This window comes from Fundulus heteroclitus, chromosome 8 (genome assembly GCF_011125445.2).
Source record: "Fundulus heteroclitus isolate FHET01 chromosome 8, MU-UCD_Fhet_4.1, whole genome shotgun sequence".
Classification (NCBI taxonomy): Eukaryota; Metazoa; Chordata; class Actinopteri; order Cyprinodontiformes; family Fundulidae; genus Fundulus; species Fundulus heteroclitus.
The window spans coordinates 34,742,294-34,764,492 of NC_046368.1; positions in this window are offsets into that span (position 1 = coordinate 34,742,294).

A 22,199-nucleotide genomic window follows, 5' to 3' on the forward strand; every position below is an offset into this window, starting at 1 on the left:
AGTATTTTAAAGTCTATTCTCTGAGATACAGGGAGCCAGTGTAAGGACTTTAGAACTGGGGTTATGTGCTCTACTTTCTTAGTCTTAGTGAGGACGCGGGCAGCAGCGTTCTGGATCAGCTGCAGCTGTCTGATCCACTTTTTAGGCAGACCTGTGAAAACACCGTTGCAGTAATCAATTCTACTAAAAATAAACGCATGGATTAGTTTTTCCAGATCCTGCTGAGACATCAGTCCTTTAATCCTAGAAATGTTCTTCAGGTGGTAGAAAGCTGACCTTGTAATTGTCTTTAGATGCTTTTGGAGGTTCAGGTCTGAGTCCATCACTACTCCCAGATTTCGGGCCTGATCAGTGGTTTTTAGCTGAAGCAGCTGGAGCTGTGTGCTAACTTTTGATCTCTCCTCTATTGGTCCAAATATTATTACTTCTGTTTTGTTTTTGTTCAACTGAAGAAAATTTTGACACATCCATGCATTGATTTCTTCTAGGCATTTACTCAGTGCTTGAACTGGTTTATAGTCACCTGGTGACATGGTGATGTAGAGCTGTGTGTCGTCTGCATAGTTATGGTAGCTGATGTTGTTATTTTTTATTATCTGGGCTAGAGGGAGCATGTAGATATTGAAGAGGAGGGGACCCAGGATGGACCCTTGGGGAACCCCAAATGGGATTTTTGTAATCTTCGATGTAAAGTTACCTACTGATACAAAAAAGTCCCTGTCCTTTAAGTAGGATTTAAACCAGTGGAGAGCTGTAGCAGAGAGGCCGACCCAGTTCTCCAGGCGCTCTAACAGAATGGAGTGATCGACAGTATCAAATGCTGCACTAAGGTCCAATAGAACCAACACGGTGGTTCTTCCACAGTCTGTATTTATATGGATGTCATTAAACACCTTGATAAGGGCGGTCTCTGTACTGTGGTGAGCGCGGAAACCTGACTGGAAAACGTCAAATCGGCTGGTCGTTGTTAAGAAGGTGTTTTAATTGTTGAAATACAGCTTTTTCAATAATCTTACTGATAAAGGGGAGGTTTGAGATGGGCCTGTAGTTCTGGAGTAGAAGTTTGTCTAAATTGTTCTTTTTCAGCAGTGGTTTGATAATTGCTGTTTTTAGGGACTGGGGGAAAACACCTGACAGAAGGGACGTGTTTATTATCTGGGTCAAATCAAAGGCTATGACAGGTAAAACTTTCTTAAGGAAAACTGTGGGTAGAACATCAAGGCAGCTGGAGGAGGAACTTAACTGCTGAATGATCTGCTCTAAGCTTTTGTGGTTTATTTCGCTGAAATGGGACATTTTGTCAGAAATAGTTCCAGCTGAATAAAGCATTGGTTCTGGTGTTGATATGGTAGTACAAAGTGATCCTCTAATTTTTAGGATTTTTTCAGTAAAGAAGTTAGCAAATTCGTTGCAGGCCCTGGTGGAGTGGAGTTCGGAAGTCACGGACACAGGAGGATTTGTTAGCCTGTCAACTGTGGAAAATAAGACACGAGCATTATTAATGTTTTTCTTGATGATCTCAGAGAAGAAAGATTCTCTTGCATTTTTCAGTTGTAAGTTATATCTGTAAAGTCTCTCTTTATAGATGTCATAGTGAACCTGGAGTCTGTTCTTTCTCCACCTGCGTTCAGCTTTTCGACATTCCCTTTTTTCACTTCTAACTGATGGAGCATTTCTCCAAGGAGATTTTTTCTTACCGGAAAAAAACTTCACTTTGACTGGAGCAATGCAGTTAATGATGTCTGAGACTTTAGACTGAAAGTTATCTACTAGCTCATCTACTGAGTTGCAGCCCAAGGTTGAAGTATCAGAGTAAGCTTGAATAAAAGTTTCCGCGGCATTGTCCTTAAAGGTGCGTTTTCTTACGATGTCCCTTTGGCTAAATGAGTCACTGGAAATGATGCTTTCAAAGGTAACAGAAAAGTGATCAGATAAGGCAACATCAGTTACATTGACCTGTGAAATCTTTAGACCTTTAGTGATGATCAAGTCTAAAATATGTCCCTGTTTGTGTGTTGGCTGTTTAACGTGTTGACTTAAACCAAAGTTTCTAAGTGTGTCACACAGTTCTTTTGCACTTCTGTCTTCAGGGTTGTCAACGTGAAAGTTGAAGTCTCCAACAATGATTAAACAGTCATAATCAACACATATCACAGACAGCAGCATGAAAGACTCCATCAGCAACTTTTCTTATTCAGTAATCTCCTTTTACTTGACCAGTAACATCCAGTCTCCTAATAACTAAATACATCACTCTCCAGTCCTGATGACCACTTATACACCAATACTCAGTACTGATCACCCAGTTGGGCCTCAGTGTCTTGTAGACAATCGCTTGTCCCCACCATGGCACCTTGGTCCAAACTAAAGAAAGAAATTTTGAAATTTAAGTCAAAATTGTACATAAATTGAATACATAATCTCCCTGTTTCTGTTTTTCCATATCACTCTCTGTTTTAAAACCAAGTAAAAGTCTCAAAAGTACTATTTTTGCTGCTTCTAGAGGAGGTCTTCTCCAGAAAGGTTAAATGTTTCCAATTAGAGGTAAATTCAGCAATATGCTAAGAAACCAACGGCAGCACAAGAATAAACACCAAATTTACCCTTTCTAATGTTTATTATTGATTCTATTTTAACACAGGGTGATGCCACAATGCACCATGGACATACAACACATACAGCATATTACTATGAAACTGAGGAAAACAAGAAGAGTTTCAAGGTGGCCCTGCAGAAGCATTAATGCATTTTTGTACACTTATATATGGTGAAAATCTGTGTAAATGAATGTTTAAAAATATTTTTATGTCAATTAGCCCATTCCTTTTAAAAAATATTTCAAAGAATGTTAAGACAAACAAAGACATTCTGTCTCAGTTCAAGCGCTTCACACAAGTCTCAGAAACAAAAAGGTTGTTGGTGGACAGTAAGTGAGGAAGTCCAGGGAATAACTGGGATGTTTGGGCCGAATAAGCTCTGTTCTCAGATGTCAAAAACTCCAAAGATGTGTGACAATCAGGTGAGATCACAGGGAGAGAGTTTGACAGCAAGAGAGGAGACCAAAAGAGGCCCAGAGAGCTGAGCCGAACTGCTGAGCAGCAAACCGACAGATGAGACTGATGCATGTGTGCATTTCTTTTCAGGTGTCATTCAGGTGCAGGTTGGCCAGCAATTTGACGTGAAGGGATGTGTCCAGTCCAACCCAACATTTGTATTACTAAGTAACCAAAGACCAAAAAGAGGCTGGAGTAATAAAGAGGGCACTGTAAAGATATACACACACCGGGGGCACGCTCTGTCATTTTACAAGTAGATCTGCTAAACAAAAAGAAGAATTAAATAAATAAGTATTTCTTATACATAAGATCTGTAAAAGAAACAATGTAGAAAAATACAAGGAAGGAAGAAAATTATGAATTTGTTTGTCCTGTTTTCCATCAGACTGCGGTGTTAATACAGAGGGTCGAATGAACAACGGTGCTGCTCAGGGCCTCCAAGTGAGAAGAGGGCCTCAAGGAGCAATAGACTTCACACACATAATAAAGCTCTCAAAATGTCAAATTGGAAGTCTCCTTTCAGGGAAAATTCAACAGAATGTAAAATTCCAATTTTTATATTTATTTAGAATTTACCAACAGTGAACTGTTTAAAAGATTTAATTTAGAATTAAAAATCTGTGGTTTACATATACAGAGCCAAGACACCTTTAAACAAGTCTAAAAATGTTTTACATTTTGTAGGATTTTCAATAACTAATCTAGTGTGAACATATGGAAGAAAATATGGTTTGATAGATGTTAACAGTCACAGGTTAATGTTTCTATCTTAATCATACTTACTGCTTTTGTCTGTGCTGGAATCATGTTTTGAAGGCAAATAACTATGAATAAATAAATAAATTACAACAGCCTTCACATTACTCCTAAATTAGTTCTTGTTATTGTTTTCACTGGCCGCGTCTACGGTGAAACACCCTCGGTGGACCCAGCTCGTTTTACCCAGTCAGGCGACCCCCACTTACTTATTACCTTGAATGTAGGACGCATAAAGCAGACAAGTATACTTTTAGTTATATTTTATTTACATAAAGACAGAGAAACAGTTACAGTCACACCAGCACTGATGGGCTCCTGATCGGCAGGAAGCCCCGATTTCTCATCACACAAACATTATATAGGTATCTAGGTACACACCCATACAAGGGCTGTACACATCCAAACTGTGACATCAGCAGAGAAACTGTGTCACCCCCGGGGTGGTATCTGATAGACATGTGCCAATCTTTTTGGGTCGGTGCCATCTAAGTGTGCTATGCAGTTCTGGGATAAACAGCTCGTTCCACTTGACCTCGTTGATATCCTAACATTCTGAAATGCTGCAATATTTTTGTTGCTATAAGTTTGTGCCCCCTGGTTTTTCCATCAGTGTTATATTACTTATATACAAATCTATTTTCTTCTATTGCTGTTTTATTGTAACTGCTGTTGGAAAAGAAATTTCTATTCTTAATGAGGCTTTACCTGGTTAAATAAAGGTCTTACATAACTTTACTTATAAAGCTCTTATAAACTGTGACATCAGCAGAGAAACTGTGTCACCTCCGGGGTGGTATCTGATAGACATGTGCCAATCTTTTTGGGTCGGTGCCATCTAAGTGTGCCATGCAGTTCTGGGATAAACAGCTCTTTCCACTTGACCTCGTTGATATCCTAACAGACCCCCTGATGATGTGCCAAAATGGCACATCACCAAAGATTATCAACCAGTGGAACGACAACTCTCAGTCTGTCCCTCTCCCAGAACAGTCGGTCATTCCGTCCAGTCCAAGCAATCCAAGCACGTCAGCTTCCGGCTTCCAGAGTCCATCCATCCGTGATCTCCATGGCAGTCGATAGTGCTGCTCATTCTCTGGGGTCACACAATCTCTGCTGGTGTGCCCGAAAGGCACTTTGTAAAAAACAGTCCAGTTGTCCGTTAGCCCCCCCTGTTGGTGTGCCCCAAAGGCACATCACAACGAAAACAGTTCCAAGAAATGGGCCGGACAAACTTCAATGAAACATCTTAGCATCAATCAGCATGAATACTTCATAATTCAGCATTTTTTAGTCAAGACCACAGTCCAAGCATTTTATCTACAATTTAGGGTTCAACTATTAGAGCTAGGCCTGTTTTAGGTTCCTATGCACACATTATTTTAAGTTTACTTTAGACTAGATAAGCTAAGACTGTTCATTAACCAAGGCCAAATTCGTCTACTCTACCTCAACCCCAAGAAACCTCCTACTTGGTCCTCCACTCTCCATTCCTATGGACAAACATCCATCACTTTCAAACCTCACAAATCCAAGAGTACCAGTAGGGGGCATCAGAGGGCGGGCTGAGCCTCCAGCAGAAAAACCCCATCTCTCTAAGAAATGGTAAAAAACCCGATAGAGCCCAGTCTAGGGAACTCCCACTCTGGGCCAATCTGAGCAAGAAGACACCCTGTATTGAATCTAAAAATTAGCCTTACCGAGTAGTTTATGGATCTGTGATAGCCATCAGATCCCGGCTCTCTATATAACAAAGCAAAAAGATTGCAAGAACTGTAGGTCTTGGTGTGTGTGTCTGTAACAGAGCGTTTTCATTCTTAATCATAAAACCATAGCGATCAACTTAAGGCAACATCACAGTATAAACATCAAAACACATAAAATCAAACATGGTGATGGAAGTCAGTGGAGAAGAGAAAGGAAAAAAGAGAAAAAAATCTGTTTTGTGATATAAAAAGAGTCTGTACATCAATAACGCAAGTAAAAACCGTCAGGCCAGTCTGAGCACGTGGCAGACATGAATCTATTCGCGCATAAGTGGTCAGCTCAGAGTTCTCAGGCAACTGCTCCTTTGTTGCAAAAAGGAAAAATATATATATTTTTTTCCTTTAAAAAATGATAGTTCTCTGGCATGTTACTTCCAAACTTCTTAAGTTCTCTTCTTGTTCCTCAGCATGGACAAAAACGATTTAGTTGGATGGTAATGAGTGTTCTGTCCTTTTTCAGGCAATAAGCATTTTATCCCCAGTAAAATGCTCTGTGAAGATGGTTGGCAGACACCAGGCCTTGTTTACTGTTGAAGAACAGAAACAAGGTGTAATTAGTGTCATTTACCTTCTTCAAACACTTTCACTTCCAGATATTTCCATTCACAATTATTGTGCTCTTAGCTTAACCTCCTTTACTGTAATCATTAGATCTTGCATTTACCCTTATATTAAAGGAGAAATCTGAAAGTTCAACTTTATCTGCAGCAGCATTTCTCTATAATTCTTTCCCATGTGTGTCTCACCTTACAATGTCCAACAGTTGAAAAATCTCTGCAACAGAAATGTATCATCATATGTTTCATGGCTACTGTGACACGGTTCATCTCAATTTATTTAGCACACATGGAATTGTATTAAAACCTTTCAGAAACTTCTTACTGAACCAGCTCTAAAATACTTCACATTTTTCTAAAAAGCCAAACAGAAAAACCCTTAAGTTTGTAAAAGAAAGCTCTACTATATATATTTGCAGAATAATGTTGTGATATTAATCAGAAGCAGCCCTATGTACTTCTTGTCTTATTTTGAAAAGCTCAGCTGAGAAAAAGGGAAGTGTGTGCATGCCCCTCGCGCACACAAAGTCGTGATTGGTTGCTATTCAGGAAGTGGGTGTAGCCCAGGGCGGAGACAGGAAATAGTTCTGTGAATCAGTTTCAGCTTGACGTGCATCAAACCAAAAGACTTCTAGTTGAATGCACCCTCCACCTAAAGCGAAGAGCAATTCTAACCCCATTAGTTCTTGTTTTTTTTTTTTTTTAATCACTTCTGCTTGTTTTAACGGATAGCTTTTGTAAACAACCATGGTTGTATTTTATGTCCCCCTGTTTGAATCTTGTTTGAAACAACCCTTTAAACTGTAGTATGCTGTGAGCAGTAACTCATTGTTGCTTATTAAACACATCGCCCCCTGACCATGTAAGAAGCTCCATACTGCTCTAGGTCTTTAAACCTTTTTCAGTCATTAAACATTAGTTTAATTGATAATACACCCAAGCATAATTTTAACCCAAAGTAAATCAACCCTTTAACAAATATCTTGTTCTTGTTCTCATGTGTTTAGTTTACCCTTGAAAAACTTTAAGCAGACATTACTCCGAGTGATTTTCTTACATTTTCATTCATCTATTATTATTACCGTTGCTTTTTCTACAGTTTTTCCAAATTTAGGATCTGTGTTTTGTTAACTTATATCACCCAGTCATCTATAAATCCTTATTTTATGTTTGCACTGTCTTGTCCCAGCAGATTAAAAATCCCCATTCTAGAATTTGATTTTCTTGTTTCATCAATCACTGTCTACTGTGATTATTGAAGAAATTGTGTAGTTCCTTCACACCCTCTTAAATATTGACCACCCGTTGGTAAATGATCAGCATTAAGTTTTACCCTTTATCTAATTCTTTGTTTAGCCTTGTTATCTGCACCTTAAATTGAGGATTAGTCGAATTCTTTGTTTGAACACGTCTCTGTGTCCGTATTTGTTTAGGCCTCTATAATTTTTTTCTTTGCATTTTAAGTGTGAACCTGGTCAGGATAGAGAAAGTCATCTCCGATGCTCCTTTTGGCAATCCCAGCAAACCCAAACATAAAATTGCTCACAGTCAGTGTTAGGTTACAGGTAATCCCTGTGGGAACACAACGTCGTCTCTTTGTTCCAACCTGGTTCCAAGCGCCTGGGTCATCGAAACACTCCACCACCTGCGACAAATCTCTGACATTTTCAAACCACAGCAGCTATTCCTGGGTGTCCCACACCCCCTGTCTGTGAAATGTCTCTCTTCGCAAGCCCAGGCGTTCAGTTTATCTCCTCTTTAGTGTCCCGCTTTCGAGCCCATTAACCCCAAGTTGCATATTGTTGAATCCCCATTTTCAAATGTTCTTTTTGTTGAGAGTCCAAGAGTGTGTTCTAGGTGCGTTTCCTGAACGCCAACCTCTCCATGTCATGTTCATTAAACCTTGTAGTTGAATTCCATCACCTGTGAAGCAAATCAGTCATGCATAGTCTTGTTCAAGATGTTTTGTAGCACAGCAGGAGTTTCACTGTTGGGTGCCATTGCAGCTCTGATGTTCCTCAGAGCCAACCTTCATGCATTGATATCATGTTCAAGCTGTTATTCTCCTATCATTATATTGTGTCCAGGAGTCACTTCTGCTGTCCTGACCAAATACCATATGTCCAACTAATCTAATTGACCTCATTACTTTTCTGCATGTACGCAAGAGGACGATCGTTAGATTATCCTGGTCTAAAAGAACTCTAGGTTAATAGATGGCTAAACTCTGTTTATGTGTTTTTTGCCTTAGCTAGTTAAAGGACAACTACTGTGCTATTTTGTGTTCAAACAGAGAGATGTTAAGTCTCCTTAAAACCTTTTAGGTAACTGTGTACAACTCCAAACTATTTTCACTGGTGCTTTATTGATGTCTGCCGTAGTGGCAGATTTTACAGGCATCCTAAGTATTTGGTTCCTATTTGCGCCTCTGCTTACTTTAAGATACCCAGTAAATGTTGTGCTCACAATTTCTCCTTTGTTTGAACAGGTAGTTTTAAGGTCTGAAGAGTTTATTCTGCTTATATTGAAAAATTGGCTTGCTCACTTGTTCATTCATTGATTAGTTTATGCTATTAACTGTTGCTGTAATGCCTAAAAGAAAATCCTTCTTTGCGAACCTTTACCATCTTTTTTTTTCGGGCCAGAACCTCTCTCCCGAATGTGTTTGACCTTCATATCGCTCGCTAATAACAGCTCTGACTTAAAACAGTTAACATCCTAGGGTTTAATAATAATCTTGATTGCTTTTAATCTGAAAGTTTTCTTCTAAGCGCATCCGCCAATGTGTTTGTTTCTGATGTGTGTTTTGCATTTTAATTGTGTACAGGAAAATCTGATGTGAAATGCAGAAGGGGTGTCTGCCAACTCATCTTTGTTTCGTGTTGCGGTCCATTGAAGGTTATCCGATGCCTCTGTCTTAGCCCCTGCCATTAGTCTTCCATTTTCAGTCCTCATGTCTCAGTTCAACAGCACAACATTGTTCCAGGATGAGCATTGGCCATGAATCTTCTTTCTCCAATCGTTGTGTCTGAAACCACAAGGAATTCTGCCAGCATTTTGCCAATATGGATTTTGTCCAAAATCAAAGTGTCTAATACAAGAATTGTCCATCTTCATCCGTAGTGTAGTTTAAAAAGAAAAAAATGTAAAACAAAAATTACAGTAAAACTTTCTCAAAACAACATCAACCACATCGTTAAAAATTACTGATTTTTTGTCCATAATTTGATTAAAAACAGGATTAGGCAGGAGTCAATTACATCACCTTTTTTCTCCATCCCCTGGACCACAGTGGCACCGCTTGGTACTAACTTGTCTCTGAGAATGCCTAAGAAAAGAGACTAAAATCTCTCTGTTAGCACATTCCAATTATATGTATGACCAGGTTTCTTTGCAAGAAAAAAAGGCAGAAAACAGGATAGGAATGTTAATGTGAGTCAGTGATTAGGGCAGCAGTGGGAAGGGGTACGTGAAAAATTTCTAAAGCCACCTTTCTCCTCCAGAAGGTCTCCATATTACCCGGTGTCTATGTTTGTCAAAGCTTAGCATAATTTAGTCACCTTTGTCAACCCCTGCATGTCCATTTCAGATCTTGACTTCTTACCACACGACCTGAAAGAGCTCACTTTCCAGAGTCTTCTGTTGGAACAAAGGTGGCTTTCCAGTTTTATTCTCCCATCATCTGAAAGAAGTAACTCAGAGAAAAACAATTCTGTTAGTGTATTAGGTGACAAAAGAAAACCTGGTCTTTTTAGTGTCTTGGTTCTTAATGTGATGTCTAAGTTCTTGGTTGGTCCAGGGGAGGTAGGAATCTTATTTGGTCAAGGGTGAAACTTTAAAGCAATCATTATCTCTTTCAGGCTTTTGAGCTTCTAGTGTTTTTCTATACATGATAAGAGTTTTCCCCGTAATTCAGATTCAAAAAACACCGTCCAAAACAATAACAAGATTAGAATTACAACTTCAACCCGTTCAAATCTGGAACAGCCCTTATTTTTGCTGATATTCTGTTCGTGCCCCAGAAACAATACACTGCCCCAGTTCCAAAATCGCATTTCGATGTTTACATCATGGTCAGATTTGTTTTATCATATCTATTGTCCTGTTTCAGGCTGAACTGTCCTTCTGACGTTTGCCTTAGCTCAGCATAACATAAGATGATTTTGTAACTGATGACATGCTTAATGTGGCCTTCTGATATCTTAATGCTCTTAAATATTTCTCTTTAGGCAGCTGTGAAATCCTTAGTTAAATAAAAAACCTTTATCCCCAGTCCCAAGTATTTCTACCCTGGGATATTTTTGTTTAAGACACGTTAACATATCTCAGTGTAACAATTTAATTTGGCCGGATATTTAATGTAAACAAAAACCACAAACTGTGTTATTGTAGTCTCTTTTTCTTTCTTCAGTTTTTAGTTAACATAGGTCATGATTAAAAACGTCATTTGAATTACGGAGCTGCAGTTCTCCTAAAACAAATGAACATTCTGAAGCCATGAACATTACTTCACACAGACGAACGTTTAGTTACATACGATACAGAATACATACATTTACATACAAAGATGACATTCAGACAGACAAACACGTGCAGGCATGCTTTTTCTGACAGGGAGGAAGGGCTGGTCAGACCCTAGCGACGGTTATGGCAGCCTCTTCCAAAATGCCCTGGCCATACGCCCAGCACAAGGGCACATCATAATCTTTGGTTGGTCCCTTTCTATTATTTATGTACTGCGGTGTATCTCTACTGGGAATTTGTCCCCATGGAGGTCTCTGATACATCTGAAATGGGACTTCTGGAGGGAGGGGCCCCAGATCTGTCCCCATTCTGTCCATGTCCTCCTTAACATCCTCGGTTTGGCCCTTTAACATTGTCTGTTTAAAGAGTTGCTGCAGCGTGTCTGATAACGGGCAAGAGCCCGTCTGGTTTTCCCATACTTTCAACATTCTGTTCGCATATGCTGAAGCCGTCTCCCCTGCACAACGTGTAGTGTCATTAAAAAGGCCAGAATCCGTACTTACCGGATAAAATGTCCTCAGTGTGCTCCAAAGTTGCCATGCCACCGGGGCCAAAGGAGCAGCTGCTCCTAGTTTGTCAGTTCCAACAGAAGCTTCAACCGCATGTACCTCATGTGGTTCCAGGTATGCTGATAAGCCAGTCCTCACATCACCAATAGTCAATACATACCCGCTTAAAATCTTCAAGAATACTTTGATCCAAAGGTGCGCCCCTTTTCTTGGACCAGGGAGCATGTTCCTCAGCTGAACACTGTCAGCACATGATAGAGGGTTATAAACAAGTATCCTGTAGGACTGTGAGTCTGAAACAATGGCAGTTGCACACTTTGTTTTGTGACACTGCGCCATACAGGAAGTGACACATGTAAACGTCATAACCCCTCCAGGATGCAGGGTCCTCCCCACAGTCAATGACGTCAGAGAGATCGAATTGGAAGGTTACTGAGCTACCCAGAGTATAGTTTACCTCTAAGCCCACGTAATATCTAATGCAGGGATCTGACGATATTTTCCAGGCGCGTCGCATCGCCAGGCGTGCCACCACTTTTGGCTAATTAGCCTTAGCAGTTTTTCACTGGACTGGTGGTCTCTGTGGTGCGCTTCTTCACAAAGAAGCAACAGAAGTGCCGAGGAGGCCACAAGTCTCCCAAAATGTGACCTCCATACACCCGTCTGTTCGTCCTGTTTTGTCCCTTTTTCAACCCATGCCTGTTTTGTCTGAGGTGCTGCAGCTTTTTTCATGTCAATGACGTCCACCAGCCCCGTGTCCCGTGCAACAACGGGGGACTGAACCATCTGTGCTGTTGCCTTTACAGTTCTCTTATAATCAGCCACTGTTTTTGCGGCCGCATCAGCAGCGTTGTTTCCCATTACTATTTTCGAGGCCCCAGATTGATGACCCGCGCATTTAATGACCGCCACGCATTCAGGTTTTGTCAAGGCTTCTTTCAAGCGCAGCATGTGATTAATGTGTTTGACATCCAGGATCCAGGATCGCTCCTCTGGACTCCAACCCTGCCAGTCCATGAGATACTGAAAACCATGTCCCCAACACCTTACATCCAAGATCTTGTGCACAATGAAGGCAGGATGGCCATCAATGGTCAGGGCGTGAGGAGGGCATTTGGCCGGAGGGCTAAGGGCACTGGAGGGCACAGACTTTAGCAGAGACACATGGAACATTGAGTGAATGTGCATGGAGTCCGGCAATTTCAATCTCAAAGCAGATGGATTAATCACTTTCTCCACCTCAAATGGGCCTATATAACAGGGGGCGAGCTTCCATGACTCCACCTGTAGGGGGAGATCTCGTGTGGATAACCACACCTTTTGACCTGGTTGATACAGGGGGGCAGGAGAGCGATGTTTATCTGTCAGCATCTGGTTGCGCCGGACAGAACGAGTGAGCGTTCCCCGGGTGGCTTTCCACACTTCTCGGACAGAAGGCACTGCGACGTTATGCTCCTGGGTGGGGAACAGAGGAGGCTGAAAACCATTAGCTGCCATGAATGGGGACATACCTGTGGTCAAGCTGACAAGGGAGTTGTGGTGGTCATATTCGATCTAAGGCAACTGGACGTTCCAAGAAGAGGGATGCCTGGCCGAGACACACCGGAGAGCTGCGTCCAGGTCCTGATTGGCCCGCTCTGTCCGGCTGTTGGATTGAGCATGGTATCTGAATGTTAAGCTTGAGGTAGCACTAATAGGCCTGCAAAAAGACCCACCACACTTGTCCACTGGGATCCTGTGAATCCTGAAAACGTGTGACACCAGAAGGTCCGCAGTCTCAAGAGAAGTGGGTAGCTTAGGAAGGGAGACGAAATGAACAGATTTCAAGAAATGGTAAACAATAGTGAGGGTGACAGTGTTACCTCTCGATGGTGGTAGACCAGTGACGCAATCCACAGCTATGTGTGATCATGGGCGGCCAAAAATTCTCAACAGATGTTTTGGACAAATCTTTTTCTTTGCACAATGTGCAGAGACTGAGAGAAATGTAAGGAAACATAAACTTAAGGTCAGTGAATTTAATTCCTTATCTTAATTTAATACCTGCAGTTTACCCCTTCCTATGAGGGCTAACCCTAACTATAATCTGGTGAGATAGTGTTCCACCCTCCCACTCTGTGCACCACTGATTGATGGGTAGGGCCTAGTACAACAGACCACATGAATATTGGGGTACTTCAATGGTTCATGTGGGCAACAACTGTGGGGTGAGATTAGGAGGAGTGGTCTTTTATTTTTTTTCTGCTGTAGTAGGCACAGACTGCTCATAGCAAACATCATGTTCCAACACAAGGTGCTCTATAGGTGTACTTGGTACCAGGCCACCTTGGGCCAATGGTCAATCACCCATTTTGAAATTGTATCATCAAACCTGTGTCGTTACATCTTAGACATTCAGGTAAAGAGAGGAGCAAAGCTATCAACCAATAACCACCTCGTGACAAGTTGGATCCGGTGGCTGGGGATACTGCCGGACTGACCTGGTCAATCCAAACAAGTGGTGAGGATGAGCTCACCCTGTCTGGCCAAGGAACTTGTCCAAGTAACTGTCATGGTTTGAGTTCCTGCCTTAGTTTAGTTTCTAGTTTGGGTCTCCTTTCACTTATTCTGTTAGCTCATTTCCACCTGCTGCCCCTTCCCTTCCCCTGATCAGCTCTGCCCGCTCTAGTAATTAGATTCACTCTGCTCACCTGTGCACCAGCCTATTTAAGCCTGCCTCTGCTAACACTTCCCTGTCACAACATCTCCTTTCCTTCACTACTCTGCTCTGTTCGGTCCCCTCTTTAGTAACCTCTGTGACCCACTGGACGCGGTGTGCCTGCCTGCTGGGCTCTTCCGTTAAGGTGACCTGCGTGTTTTGATTCTGCATTTCTGCCCGTTTTTCCCTGTGATTTCCAGCATTTTTGTGGTTTCACCTGTCTTGTGTGTTTAACTCCTGGTCTTCTGCAAGCCCCTGCCCATCTGCATTATCTGTCGTCATTCTCCTGCACAAGTCAAGTCAAGATTCCTCTTGACTTGTCTGGATTGGTTTTGTTTGTATGCCTAATTTTACATTTTTCGCTCCTTCAATTAACTGTCTTTGGACGCTTTCTCTGTGTCTGGCTGAAAATCGGGTTCAATTCTTAAATTCATTACAGTAACCTTCATTTCACACCTCCTGGAATTTCTTTCATCTGCTGGGGAAAGATGGAGACACAGAATGGATCATGTTCAGGACCTCCATTGCAGATGCAACTTGCAGTAGCTGTGGCCTAAAGATTGCCAGCACCTGTTGTGTAGACAACTACAGTATCCACTGGGGGACACCGGTGGTGATGGAAGCTATCAAGATGAAGAACGAGGCATTTAGGGCTTGGTTGTCTTTGGGGACTTCTAAAGCAGCTGACTGTTATGGGACAGCCAGAAGGATTGCAACTTCTGTAGTTGTAGAAGCTAAATTCTGGCATTGGAGGAATCGGAAGAGACAATGGAGAGAACCTTTGGTTGGCCTCAATGAAGTTCTGGAAAATAGTTCAGTGATTCAGAAATAGGTATTTTGTGGGGGTTGTTGTAGGAATATAGGGTATCCCAGCTGCTTTCAAGGGTCGTGCAGTGCTTGTTTGTCCAAGGCAAGAGCTGTGTCAACATTCCTTGCACAAATCAAGGCAGTTTCCTGTGTATGTTGGACTCTGCTAGGGCTCCACCTTGTCACGATCCTGTTTTTGGTCTTCATGGACAGAATCTAAAGTTTTGTGGAGAGGAACATGTCTGGATTGGGACTTGTTATGTATGTGACAAAACAATACATTATTCAATGGCACTATTTTGTGTTGTATGCGGAAGAATACCAAATGTGGTATCGACGCATTGATCTCACATTGTTCTGGAAAAATACAGTCTAATAAAAAAGTTACGTTTCACTGAGGTTCTGCTGACTTTATATATAGTTAAGTTATGAAACGAACATAACAAACTGGCGACGAAAGTTACACGGATCCCCGATGTGCATGTAACGACAGAGAGGGGGAAAAGCCTTGTGGAAGTGACAAAAAGACAATAGAAGGAGCAGAACGGGAAAACCCTCCGTCTGGATGCTAAGGTGACTTGCTAGCTGACGACCTACAGAGAGAAAGTGAGTAACGAACACCACACGAAAATGTCGGGAAGCGTCGGACAAATGAACGTTTTGAAAACGGCACAGAGGACTGGACAACTTATGTGGAGCGGGTTGAACAGTACTGTCTGGCTAACAAAGTAGAGGATGAGAGGAAAGTCGCTGTGTTACTGAGTGTAATGGGAGCGAAAACGTATAACTTGCTCCGTAGCCTCATCACACCAGCCAAACCAGCAGACAAAAGTTTCAAGGAGATCACAGAGGTTCTCCAAAAACATTTCCAACCAAAGCCACTGGTCATTGCTGAACGTTTCAGATTTCATAAACGAAATCAGTTGAAAACAGAGTCCACTTCGGAGTACATCGCGGAGCTTCAGCGGCTGTCGGAGCACTGTCAGTTCGGGGAGGGGCTGTCAGATTCGCTGAGAGACCGTTTCGTCTGCGGGCTGCACAATGAAAGCACACAGAAACGACTCCTCACAGAGGATAATCTGACGTTGCATCGTGCATTAGAAATTGCCATATCTATGGAAACTGCAGCAAAAGACGCAGGAGAGCTTCAGGGAAAATTCACGGAGTAGTGTTCTGTTAATAAAATGCGTGCGCAGCTTAATGATAAATTACAGACCTGTTACAGATGCGGCAAAAAGTCACATAACGCTGCTAATTGTTGGTTTAAGGATAAGGAATGTCTCCTATGCAACAAAAAGGGACATATACAGAAAATGTGCAGATCAAAACAAAGTAAGAAAAACAAAATGTGGAACAAAGACAGAAAACTGCATGAAGTTAATGAGACAGACTCATCTTCCTCCCAGGAGCATTTGGCATGCCTTGAGCTGCATACAATACAAGACAAGGAGAAATACGAAGATGCAATATGGCTCACACCTAAAGTACAAGGGGTTATGTTAAAGATGGAACTGGATACTGGGTCAGCTCTTTCACTGATCTCATATGAAGACTACAGAACCAAGTTTCCTAATCTGAAACTAAAGCGCACTTCAGTGAAACTAAAAACATACACTGGTGAAAGAATAAGCCCTTTGGGAAAACTAAAAGTGAAAGTGGAACATGAGAAAAACAAATGCAACCTTGAACTTTACGTTCTGAAAAATGGCGGAGTTCCATTATTTGGACGGGACTGGCTGAAACACATCCAACTCAACTGGAAAGAAATAAAGTCCATGAGACTGGCACCGGATCTGGGTGCAAGTTCAGTGGAGGAAAGACTGAGACAGATACTTGAGGAACATGCTCCGGTGTTCAAAGAAGAAATTGGCACCCTGAAAAATATTAAAGCACAGATCATATTGGAAGACGATGCAAAACCCAGATTCCACAAGGCACGTCCTGTACCATATGCTATGCGGCCCAAAGTCGAAGCAGAGCTGCAACGCTTGGAAGAGCAAGGAATACTCACCAAGGTGGAATGGTCAGACTGGGCTACACCAATAGTGTCAGTGAGCAAGAAAACCGGCGACAGTGTGACAATCTGTGGTGATTTTAAGGTTTCAGTGAACCCAGTACTCCGCGTGGATCAGTATCCGCTTCCGCGGATAGAAGATATATTCACAGCAGTGGCAGGTGGCAAACACTTTTCAAAAATCGACCTCGCCCAAGCTTATCTACAGATGGAAGTAGAAGAGACAGCCAAGAAATATCTAGTGATAAATACTCACAAAGGCCTGTTCCAGTACAACCGACTAGTATTTGGTATCGCCAGCGCTCCAGCAGTGTGGCAACGTGCCATGGATCAGGTTCTACAGGGCATCCCAGGAACACAATGTTTTCTGGACGACATTATTGTCACTGGTGCCGATGAAGAAACGCATTTGGCTAACTTAGCAACAGTCCTGGCCAGGTTAGAGAAATATGGACTGAGAGCAAACAGGAGAAAGTGTGAGTTCTTCAAAGATTCCATAGAATATTGTGGCCATCGGATTGACAAGCATGGACTCCACAAAACCAAAGACAAAGTGGAAGCAGTTTTGAAGGCACCAGAACCTAAAAATGTCAGTGAGTTACACTCATTCTTAGGCTTAATTAATTACTATCACAAGTTTTTGCCGAACCTGTCAACAGTTCTGCATCCACTGCACACCCTGTTGCAGCAAAATGTGAAGTGGACCTGGACAAACGACTGTAAAAAGGCATTTAACAGTGCTAAGCAGCTGATTACATCAGAAGAGGTGCTAACACACTTCGACCCAAATCTTCCCATTCGCCTTGCATGTGATGCCTCTCCATACGGCATCGGTGCTGTGCTATCTCACAAAATGCCTGATGGAGTGGAACGACCTATCGCTTTTGCCTCAAGGTCCCTCAATGCAGCTGAGCGTAATTATGCGCAAATAGACAGGGAAGGGCTAAGTCTGGTGTGGGGAGTGAAGAAGTTCAATCAATATTTATATGGAAGACCCTTCACCCTGATAACAGACCATCGACCACTGGTGTCCATTTTTAGCCCTCAGAAAGGTGTGCCAACCATGGCTGCAGCACGGTTACAGCGATGGGCTTTGTTCCTTAGCTCACACACCTACAACATTGAATTTAAAGGGACAAAACTGCATGGAAACGCAGATGGACTTTCACGTCTTCCACAAACACAAACCACTGAAGAAACTACCGATCCTGAGGCTGTGTTTCACATTGCACAAATGGAACCTCTGCCTGTGACAAGTGCTCAGGTAAAAAGAGAAACAAGTCGAGACACAATCTTGTCCAAAGTATATGATTTTACTGTGAATGGCTGGCCGTCCTCTATTGACTCGCAGTTCTCTGCATACTCTAGCCGGAAAGACCAGCTATCAATTTGCCAAGGGTGTGTCATGTGGGGAACCCGAGTCATAATACCACCCTCACTGCGAAAAAGGGTCCTGAATTCACTTCATGATGGACATTTGGGTGTGGTTAAGATGAAAAGCCTTGCTAGGAGCTATGTTTGGTGGCCAGGTATAGACTGTGAAATAGAGAACATGGCTAAGTCTTGCACTGGTTGCCAGCAGACACTGCGCCAGCCCCAGCCAGCACCTGTACACACATGGGAGTGGCCAACCACCCCATGGCAACGCATCCACGTAGATTATGCTGGACCATTTATGGACCAAATGTTCCTGATTGTGGTTGATGCTCACTCAAAGTGGCCAGAAATTTTTCCGGTGAAGCATGCAACAACAGCCAGCACAATCAACATCCTTAGGTCACTTTTTTGCCGCACAGGTCTGCCGCAACAGCTTGTCAGTGACAATGGCCGTCAGTTTACTGGAGAGGAGTTCCAGTGTTTTCTTAAGGACAACGGTGTACGCCATATCACTTCAGCCCCTTATCACCCTGCAACGAACGGACAAGCTGAACGGTTCATCCAGTCATTCAAGAGGTCCATGAAAGCCAGCCGGACAGAGGGGAGACCTCTGCAATGGAAAATCGACAACTTCTTATTGGCTTACAGAAACGCCGTTCATGCAACAACTGGACAAACACCTGCAAAGCTCTTCATGGGACGAAACCTGAGATCTCGTTTGGATCTGTTGAAACCGGACATTCGGAAGAAGGTTGAAGACAACAACATTCCTTGGTGGAAACAAGAAGGAACAAAACCAGATCTTTTGACATTGGACAAAAAGTTCTCACCAGAGACTATAGATGCCCAAGTCACAAATGGCAATCTGGCACAATTCTGTCACAGACAGGACCTCTAACATATAACATAAATGTTGGAGACAACTCAGTCTGGCGTAGACACGTTGATCAGATCCTAGATGTGGAGACCCACAAAAGTCTAGAGGAACCTGAAGAAACATCTACATCTCAAGATTCAGAAGAGTTTACTTTCGCTACACCTTCTGGAGTTCAGAGTCTGTGTGAAACCACCACTGTACCAACAGCTGAACCATCCACACAAAACTCCTTAGACTCCGGTCAAACATGTAGACGTTACCCTGAGAGAAATCGTAGAGCACCTCAGAGACTGAATTTGTAGATTATCTGTTCATTCATAAAGGAGCAGTTTAAATGTTAAGAGTAACTAACCTGTTTTGTGTTGCAAATATCTAAATAGGTGTCATGTTTCTGTTTGAGCAAGTTTATTGGATTACAACATTTAGCTCAACGTATTTTTGGTTCGTCAAAGCTGGATGGGAGGAACTGTTATGTATGTGACAAAACAATACATTATTCAATGGCACTATTTTGTGTTGTATGCGGAAGAATACAAAATGTGGTATCGACGCATTGATCTCACATTGTTCTGGAAAAATACAGTCTAATAAACAAGTTACGTTTCACTGAGGTTCTGCTGACTTTATATATAGTTAAGTTATGAAACGAACATAACAGGACTTTACCTGAAGTATTGTGGGCATTACTCCAGTTTGTTATGGTGAAGAAAGACCTGAACCAAAAAGCAAAGCTCTACTTACAGGTCCCCCTATGTTTCAACCCTCATCAATGGTAATAACATATGGACTGTGACTGAAAGAACAAAATCCTACATACAAGCATCTAAAATGAGCTTAGTCTGAAAGGGAGCCTTAAACATAGAGTGAGGAGCTTTATTATCCATGGGGGCCTCAAAACAGCTTGGAGTGGCTGCTTCTGTTCAAATTGAGTCAGTTTTGGTGATTTGGACATGTGATCATGATTCCTCCCTTTGGGGATATTCCGGGCATCCCAACTGGGAGAAGACTGCGCAAGACCCAGATCTCGCTGGAGGGACTACATATCCAGTCTGGCTCGGGAAAACCTTGGTATTTGTCAGATTGAGCTGGAGGATGTCACTGGGGAAAGGGATGGCTGGGTTTCCCTCATGGAACTGTGATCCTTGCAACCTGATCTTAGATAAATGGAACACAATAGAAGGATCGATGGATTAATCAAACTCTTAAAGGGTTGGTTTGATGCTGTGTATTGACAGATTGGAAAATCTCTGAAACAATTTAATTTTCCACAAAGGCCATTAGTTGGCTGTGTGCTATCTTTTTAATGAATTTGGAAAGAAAAGGTAGTTTTGAGCTGGGCCTATAGTTATATATATATACACGCACAGTAGAATAAAGGGTTGTTTTTCAATAAGAGGTTGTGTATGCTTGAAATCACAAGGCACTACACTTGTAAACAAGCTATGGTTTACCCATTCAGGTACCAGGGGTCTAACTGTGGGTAAATCCTTTTAAATAGTTGACAATGGACTACATCATTTGGTGACCCTGCAGGCTTCAAATAACCAACAATCAGTTGTAGTCACAGGCTTAAATCTGTCAAAGACAGCAGAGTAGGGTAATGCTACATTTCTAAAGCTTGGACCCACCACAAAGGAAGTCAGACAGGAGAAGAGTAAAGCAGAACCGGAACATTTCTAAATAAGAGGGGAGGCCGTCGAGATGCATGAACGGATCATACATGCATCAAGCATGGATTGCCGCATGATAGAGCAGAGATGAACAAATCAGTGTGAAGCTGGCGTAATAGACCCTGGAATCCGATGGTGGACTGAATGATTTTAGACATGTGAACGGCATGCTAGGGGCTGCACATTTGGCGTGTTTCTTTGTTTTGTCAACCTGCAAGATGATGAACACTAAAAATACGGGGGGCTGATCTGAATTGCAACATATGTGGCTTGTCTCATCTCTATTAATGCAATGTGACCCTACATGATATACTTTACAAAGGTAAGATCACTTTAGTGCTTTTTATACAATGTGGCCTATTAAGTTTTAGCTGATTGACTGGAAATGTTCTATGGCTGTGTGAGAAAGATAAATGTTAGCTTGATGTACACTGTATATATATATATATATATATATATATATATATATATATATATATATATAGCTGCTCTGATGGCATGATTGGTAAAGCAATCTTTCTTGTGGTGATCAGTTGGTTGCCTCATCTCATTCATTGTTAACCCCTTCGGTACAATCTTTTCCCTTTGTTTTAATAAAGTTGTGTTCTTGGGTGTAATAGTTTTACACTCTTTAACATGAGTTTCATGAGATGATAAGATTTAGCCTGTTTTTTTCTAATGAGGCAGGCAGTTTTTATGTTGTGGCTGAAAACAATCTGATCTGGTAACCCTGAGTGAAAGTCATTCCAGGTTTTAACGGTTAGTGTTAGCTTTTCATTTCTTCAACTGTTTAGTGGTCAACCATTACCAAAGCAAATATAGTAAGTGGAACACGGGTTATTGAAGCTAACTTTTTGGTTAGCTCTGCCCACCACTAATACAGATTTTCTCCACGTGCGCTCGGCACGGCGGCATTGGTGTCTGACAGCTCGGGTTGAGTCGATCAGCCAGGTCTAAGATTTGGTTTTTAATGGAGCCACGTTCTCCAAAGCAGTTTAGCTGATAAAATAAATCTGCCAGATTGTTTACTAAAATATTGTTTGTGTTTTCCACTAAAAAACGTGAAAAAAAATTCATGTATTTATACTTGACATTTACATATTCATGTTGTTTGTTTTAGAAGATTCTCCAAAATGATCCAGTCATTTTATACCAACAGCAGGATATGTGTATTATAACTACATCTACCTGCTACCAAGCTTAACCATTCAAACCTTCAATCTGACATTACTGCATGATGAACAGCATTCAGATCCTGACTGGCAATATCAAAACAAACACCAGGGCATCTTGACTTACAAAGAAATTTGTTATGTTAACTTTCAATCTCCAAATTAAATATCCCCCGAAAGTTTTTCCAAAACAAAGTAAAGCTGGTTTTGGCTTAGCTTGGAGTGATGAGACAAAGCCCACTAAATATAATAGTTAAAGATAAAAAAACAAACATTACTATTAGTGTAGTACAACAATTGCATTTCTAAGAGGAAATATAAAACATCCAACTACACGAAGCGTTGAGTTCAACAACAGATTAACTGTGACTGTACTGACATTACACCTTCACAAATAAAAGACTACCACACAGAGC